We start from the raw sequence: 8,262 nt of genomic DNA, 5'->3' as shown, positions 1-8,262 counted from the left end.
CTTAAACCTGAAATGGGTTATACCGAATCTAGCTGTTGGCCAAAAGGGCCTCACGAGAATCTCCAGACTACCTAGGCTGTTGCCAAGGCTATTAGTGGCTCTCCAATAACTGACAGTGAGGCCATGTTGCTGAAGACAATGCCTGTACATTTCACTGAACATGGAGAAGGAGAGCTGGGACCTACCTAGAGCCTTCGCCTGTGCTGACTAGTGCTCATGGTACTGGTAGGTCCTCCTCAAGCTACCAGTTTGCACAGAGGCGAACCCTCATAGATGTTTCTACCAAGCACTGCGAGATGGAGGGATAGGATAAGTAATTTCTACGTTTCCATGCCAACTAAAGGAAGAAAGAGTATGCTAGCCCTTTGCTGTCAGGTTGCATCTTTAAAGGCCAGGATCATTTTTTAAGTGGTTCTGGAAAAGAGTAATAATTTTTCTGGAAAACTTAAATGCATTAGATGATGCCCAAGAACCTTTCACAGAGGTTTGTACAAAGAAAGGACTGAGTTCAAAGATGCTCAAAGTCCCTGCCCCGCGCCGCCTGGCCCCTTCACTGAGTTTATCTGTCTTAGTGGAAATGCCACCAGCATGTCCGAGAAACTACCCTACAAAGTCGCGGACATCGGACTGGCTGCCTGGGAACGAAAGGCCCTGGACATAGCTGAGAATGAGATGCCAGGTTTGATGCGCATGCATGAGTTATACTTGGCCTCCAAGCCGCTGAAGGGTGCTCGCATTGCCGGCTACCTGCACATGACCGTGGAGACTGCCCTCCTTATGGAGACGCTTGTGGCCCCGGGCGCTGAGGTGCGGTGGTCTAGCTGCAACATCTTCTCCACTCAGGACCACGCCGCAGCCACCGTGGCCAAGGCCGGCGTTCCAGTGTTTGCCTGGAAGGGAGAGACAGATGAAGAGTACCTGTGGTCATTGAGCAGACGTTGCACTTCAAGGATGGACCCCTCAACGTGATTCTGGACGATGGTGGTGACCTTACTAACCTCATCCACACCAAATACCCACAGCTTCTGTCAGGTATCCGAAGTATCTCTGAGGAGACCACGACTGGGGTCTGTAACCTCTACAAGATGATGGCCAAGGGGATACTGAAGGTGCCTGCTATCAATGTCAATGACTCTGTTACCAAGAGCAAGTTCGACAACCTCTATGGCTGCCGGGAGTCCCTGATAGATGGCATCAAACGGGCCACAGATGTGATGATTGCGGGCAAGGTGGCCGTGGTAGCAGGCTATGGTGATGTGGACAAGGGGTGTGCCCAGGCCCTGAGGGGTTTTGGGGCTCGAGTCATCATCACTGAGATTGACCCCATCAATGCACTGCAAGCTGCCATGGAGGACTATGAGGTGACCACCATGGATGAGGCTTGTAAGGAGGGCAACATCTTTGTCACTGCCACAGGCTGTGTTGATATCATCCTTGGCTCATACTTTGAACAGATGAAGGATGATGCCATTGTGTGTAACATTGGCCACTTGGATGTGGAGACTGATGTGAAGTGGCTGAATGAGGATGCTGTGGAGAAGGTGAGCATCAAGGCCTAGGTGGACCGCTATTGGCTACAGAATGGATGCCGCATCATCCTGCTGGCTGAAGGCCGGCTGGTCAACTTGGGTTGCGCCATGGGCCACCCCAGCTTCGTGATGAGCAACTCCTTCATGAACCAGGTGATGGCATAGATTGAGCTGTGGACCCACTCAGACAAATACCCCATTGGGGTTCACTTCCTGCCTAAGAAACTGGATGAGGCGGTGGCTGAAGCCCACCTGGGCAAGCTGAATGTGCAACTGACCAAGCTGACTGAGAAGCAGGCCCAGTACCTTGGCATGCCCGCTCACGGCCCCTTCAAGCCTGACCACTACTGCTACTGAGAGCCGGGACTGCCCTTCACCTTCCAGCGCCATCCTTGTTCCAGGCCCTACCTTTCTCCCAAGAGCAAATGTCACCACTGCTTTGCCAGTGTTTGTCCCCCGCTGGGGTTGGTCACTTTGTCTTTGGCCTCTCTTGTATCCCTCATACAGTTCCAGGTGTGGTAAGTGGGAACTGAGTCCCCAGTCAAGATAGAGGTACCTTGGCCAGCCACAGGGAACGTGGGCTCAGAAGCCTTGAAGTCCTGAGGCTGGATGCTGCTGTGGTAGTCACAAGGCCACGCACCTTACGGTCCAGGCCTCACTTGGTCTAGGTCTGCGTGCTTGCTTTACAGATCACTGGTTTCTCAGCCCAGGACCTGAGGAGCTCCAGCAAAGGGCAGGGGCCTCTGAGTTTGAAGGTTCCTGAGAGCTTGGCTTACTTACTGTTGGGCCATCTCTTAAGCCTCACAATACTGAGGCTGGTACTTTTGGTCCCTATCTCACAGGATTAAAATAGATTAAAGAGACAACCACAAAAGGACAAGTGACAGCTAGAGACTGAAAGGGGCCTGGAAGAACAGACAGGCGAAGCTCTGTCACTGTTGGTCACTGATGGTTCCTATCACAAGCCTGGGTCACAAAGAGATTAATTTGGTTTGTAATGTTTATATATTATTCAGAATGTTAACAGAGGAATGTGGATTAAATGCAATTTCTAGCACCTAAAAAAAAAAAGATGCTCAAAGAAATCACAACCTCCGTGTCTAGGGAAAATACCAGTATTTCACAGAGATATGATACCAAGTACCTACCTAACCCAGTCTAAATAAATACTGCGACACAGCAGAGACACTGCCTTGCTGGGACAACCCATTCCACACCCCTGCTTGAACAGAGCATCCTACCCCGTATAAGCAGAGCAGACAAAGAGATAATCTTCCAGGGTTTTAAAAATGTACCAAAAGACAAGCACCCAACAAACTACTTCTTCAGGGAGGCCCCACCTTCCCTCACCCATCTCCTCCCACTGGTAGCACCATATGATAAAAATTAACAACAACAAGAGTTCATCCATTGGCTAAATCAGAGATCTCCAGATCTAATTTTCCCTAGAAAACCCACTGCAGACTCCAAGGTGATTCTCAAGGCAGTCAAGCTGTCAGTTAAGTGTTCCAGAGGTAACAACCTCCCGGTGAGTACGTGCCTCTGCCAAAAAACAAAAAGAGGAAAAATAAGAAGTACCGGATACAAGCCTCAATTCCCAATCCATGGACGAGGAATGCCCTGGAGGATGCTGGGAACTGTCCCCTGTCTTTATAGTCACCTGTGTGGGCTGCTGCATGCTCTTCCGACAGCCAGTGCGAGGGAGAGCACGGAGTGCAGAAGGAATGAAGCAGAATTCAAACCCTGCTTATGGAGTACTCCCCTGAACCGAGGGCAGTGGCAAAGTATGCAGGTACCCACACGTGGAGCCTCATATGCAGCTCAGTTGTGGGGAAAGCTTGTGTCACACATACAGAGTCCTGGCTTCCATCCTTAGCACCACATAAATAGGATATACTAGTGTACATCTGTAATCTCAGCTTCATGAGAGCTTACCTCTCTACTTGAGAGGTAGAGGTAGAAGGATTAGAAGTTCAAGGTCATTATCATCTACAAATTGAGTTCAAGGCCAGAATAGGAAACATGATATTATATATGTATATATATATATGTATATATATACATATATATGAAACTTTGAATAAATATTGGCTATAAAAATTTTGGCTTCATCATCACACATGCCATATATCATGTATTGCTACACTCATATCCACTGTGTCTTGAATTATATAGCTATAAAATAGGCAATCTAGAAAAACATTCCCTGATATAGTTAGAAGATATTCCCCAAATGTGGCATATCAGAGGTTCAATCTCTAGGGCACCTGTGTTGGGTAGTAGAAACTCTTAAGGAGGAGTTTACATCATGAGAGCTCTGCTCATGTGTGTGGATGTGTGACGCTACATGACAAACCAGCAGCAGTGAGCTCTCCAGTCTGCTCTTCCGCCTGGTGAAAAACAGTGTTACTCACCTTAAAGGGATGCAGTGTACAGGCACGAACTTGTAAGTAGACACCAAGCTTTCATTGGACGCTAACCCTGACAACATCTGGATCTTGAAATTTCCAGCCTCCAAACTACAAAACACCTATTTCTGCCCGTTATAAATGACTCAAGCTGCAGTGTTATTTTACAGTAGCACATACGTGATGGACTGAAACACTCTACCAGGTGGGAAAGGCTTTTTGCCCTGGGAAGCAAGTAGAGAACGTGGATACAGTAGCAGCACTTTCTTTGGTCTATTTTTTTTGTTGTTATTTAATAAATTGGGACAGAGGTGCGCATGGGTGTGTGTTTACACGCACGTGTGCATACACACACACACACACACACACACACACCCTAAAGTATGCTCATGTGCCTCTCAGCCTGCAAAACATTCCACACCCATCATGTCAGAGATCCCTAGGGAACACATTTAATTATTGTCCTCAGTCCAGTTTTTCAGGGGAGAAAATTAGGCTCAGCGCTCAGTTCAGACTGTCCTAAGGCCTAACGGGCAGAAAGTAACAGAGGTCCACTTAGGTCCTGACCCTTTGGCTCTTAGTCTCATATTTCAGTTCTAACATCTTAAAATTTACATTTGACAACAGCTACAGCCCTCCACTCTGTGGTCCCTATTTCCTTCAGATTTGCGTTATGAGCACAAGGACATTGTACACCACGGCCAGCTTCTGTCTACGTGCTCTACAGCTTTCTTGTCTCACGTGTTGATTTCCTAATTCGCTCAGGACTAATGAATCACTGCCACGAGGCACCGGAGGCACTGTGGTAGATTGCTTTTGTCACTGTCACAATTTATAACAGGTTTAGTGACTTCTAAAGATTCTGTGGCCAGACGTGTCACATTGCATTATGGGTATCAGCAGGGCTGTCCTCCCTCTGGGTTCAAGGAAAAAAAACTTTCATTTCTTCCAGTTCTTGGTAGCTCCATGCTTTCTTTGGATTGTAACTGAAACCCTCAGATTTCTGCCTGTGTGTTTGCTTGTTTTCTATGTCAAATCTGCAGCATGCTTAAAAGGACACTGTGACTACACTCGGGGCCCACCTGGACAAGCCACAATGTTTTCCCTATCTCAAGACCCTGGATTTACAACACATCTTTAAACTACGTATATTACTGTCATAGGTTTGGCAATTAGGTCTTGATATTTTTTTTTAAGATAATGACTTAGCCAATTGCAAGCCATCAAGTAACAGGATGTCCAAGATAAACGTCATAGATGTCTCTCTATTGTCCTACAGGGTAAGACAATAGAGTATAGGAAGTCCAGAAGGACAGTGTTATAAACCTCAAGTGTTGAAAAGTGGTTAGAGAAAGTCTTCCATTCTAAAACACACAGTTTACAGATGACAAGCCTAAATGAAATACCGTTAAACTCTACATTAAGGGTTTTTTTGTTAGGTAATAATAAAATATTCCTAATTACCATCACAGTGAGGATGGAAAAATGTGTCTGGCATCCTCTCCACACTCAGTCATCTTCAGCTCCAACAATGCTTCATGCTGATGTTGATTATCACAGTTGTTAGCAGGCCAGGATGTTGAAATGACTTTCTCATAACAGTAAATAGTAAAACAGCCAGAACCAACTGTCTGAACTTCTGAATTCTCAATGCGGTACATTTTCCTACTCACAAAGTGTCCCTAAAACCAGAAACACAGAACATGCCATCTTGTATCTCCGTCCTCTCTTCCCACCACTGGGGTGGTGCTGAGGGCCACCTCGCTTCCCTACCTACCTCTGTCTGAATGTGCAATCACTACCATTCTAGGTCGTGTACTTCCCCAAAATCTCAGCTCATATTAATCACCACTGATCAACAACTCCAATCATATTCCAGCAATTGTTCTAAGGGCTATATACATATGTCCATGTGTATACCCCTAAATGTGCATATGTGCATGCACATGTATATATATATATATATACACACAAATGCACCTATGGAGATTATATATACTATATATATATATATATATATATATATATATATATATATATATATATATATATATGGTCTTCATTGAATCCTGACTATGAGTACAAAAGAGAGATAATTAAATCTGGGAGGAAGAAATGAGGGAGGATTTACAGGGTAACTGGGGCTAAGAGAAAACTAAAAATGAACTATTGAAAGAGAGGATTCCAAATAGAAGGAGCTGTGTGTATAAACTCAGGTAAATCTGCAGGAGCGAGCCTTCTCAGTTGTGTTATTATAACTGGGTTGGGGAGGGGCACACTACTGTTTAGACAAATGCACAAAATAATCTTTAAACATGCATATAGATGTTTTGCCGGCATATGTCTATGTATCACTTTGATGCCTTGTAAATTAAAGGCCACAAGAGGTCTTTGGATCACCTGGAACTGGAGTTTCAGATGGTTGTGAGCTACCACATGGGTGCTGGAGATTGAACTGGGATCCTCTGGAAGAGCAGGACATGTTCTTAACTGCTGAGCACTCTTTCTAGCCCTCAGAAAAATACTCTTATTTTGTAGGTCTGGTGATGGCAACCCCCCCCCCAAATGCAAACCAACCAACCAACCAACCAAACCCAGCCCCCAAAGCCCAAGCAACCAGTCAACCCTCTTACGCCGGGCATCCATCTTAGGACTTTGTTTGCCTTCACCGTCAGCCGCTTAAAGATACTTTTTCAGTAATCTTGACTCAGTGATTCCCATCTAGAACTGACTATCTGCTTTGTTATGATACGACTATCTACCTTTTTGGCTTTTTGTGACCTGCTAATGCAGACCTTGAAGGACTCTTTTGAGGTCACCTTAACTACCTAATCTTGGTTGAGCAGAACAGCTCTTGGCTTGCTTGTGCAGACACTCGAGGTCTCTGCCGAATTGGTGCCGAGTCAGAGGAAGTGGCCAGAATCAGGCGGAGTCCCATGAGAAGTTCTCTGGAACATTTTTCCTGGTGAAGCAAAGCCCCGCAAAGCCCAGTGAAGGCCAGTGAAGGCCAGCCAAGCCCAGGGAAGCCCAGTGAAGGCCAGGGAAGCCCAGGGAAGGCCAGGGAAACCCAGGGAAGCCCAGGGAAGCCCAGGGAAGCCCGCTGTCCCTGGTTCTTTATATACCCTTCCAAACATCACACATCCTCTCTCACGTCTGCTCGCAGAAACACATCACACGCTTTCTCACAAGACTTCTTACAGAAAAACATCACATGACACAACCGAGTCTTCAAAGAAACCAGAAACTTCCACTTCACTTACTCCCTCTACCATCGGCAAAGTAGCATTGGTAAATATTGGTAACAGAACAAAATTGTCTCCTGAGTTTCTCCCGTCTGCTCATCATTTGAAGAAAACACTTCCTTGGCTATGCTTAACCTTTCCTCTGTAATTACTCACAGCAGCAGAGCCGTGTCCTGTCTGGTCCTTCTCTGTCCTCAGTGCCTAGGGAGAAATCTGTATTCTCTTTTCAGACAGAGACGCATGCTAATGTGAACTGCTGAGAATTCACCAGGTAGCCCACTGTGATGTATTTTGAGGATGTCTCCTTCATTTTACTCTAGATTAGGAGCATAACAAAATTTTACCATTTCCCCAATATGCTATACTCTTTTTTCTTTTATTGAAAATAGATTTTTTCCATGCAGTATATTTTGATTACAGTTTCCTCTCCTCCTCCTCCTTCCAGTTCATCCCCATCTCCTATCTCATCTGCATCCATACCCTTTCTGTCTCTGATTAAAAAACAGACATCTAAGGAATAATAATAAAATAAAGTAACACACACACACACACACACACACACACACACACACACACACACAAACCAAGCACATTAAAATATGATAGAACAAATAAAAAAACAAGCCAAAGAAAGAACACAAGGAACACATACAGATGTGCACGCGTGCGCGCGCGCACACACACACACACACACAAACACACACACACACACACAAACACACACACACACAAACACACACACACACACACACACACACACACACACACACACACACAAGAATTCCATAAAAATCCAAAAGTGGAAGCCATAATGTATTTGCAAGGGACCTGTAAGGTAGGGTGGGAGGTGGGAGAGCCCCGACTTAAGATTGTGAGGCAAAACCTCCAAAGATGTCATTGAGTTTGTTTTGTGTTGGGCATCTACTGCTGGGTTTGCAGCCTACTGTTAAGAATAGTTTGTTTCCTCAGTAATACTCTCTTGGAGGAAATTAAAATTTCATTTTCAAGTATCTGTCAATTGAAGACAGCTTCTGGGTTAGGGACTGGGGCATGTGCTGGCTTCTCCTTTGAGCTCTAGGCTCA

General features: G+C 45.5%; 1 pseudogene across 1 annotated transcript; it reads left to right on the top strand.

Moving 5' to 3' along the window:
• Positions 1–546: 546 nt before the first annotated feature.
• LOC311597379 (adenosylhomocysteinase-like) lies at positions 547–2,600 on the top strand (annotated as a pseudogene). The gene has a single exon. The product of its transcript is annotated as an adenosylhomocysteinase-like (transcript).
• Positions 2,601–8,262: the final 5,662 nt, after the last annotated feature.

Source organism: Acomys minous (genome assembly GCF_964271855.1).
Source record: "Acomys minous genome assembly, chromosome: 5".
In the NCBI taxonomy this organism is placed as follows: domain Eukaryota; kingdom Metazoa; phylum Chordata; class Mammalia; order Rodentia; family Muridae; genus Acomys; species Acomys minous.
Note: the sequence above shows the minus strand (reverse complement) of the source record. Positions and strands in the feature narration are given on the sequence as shown.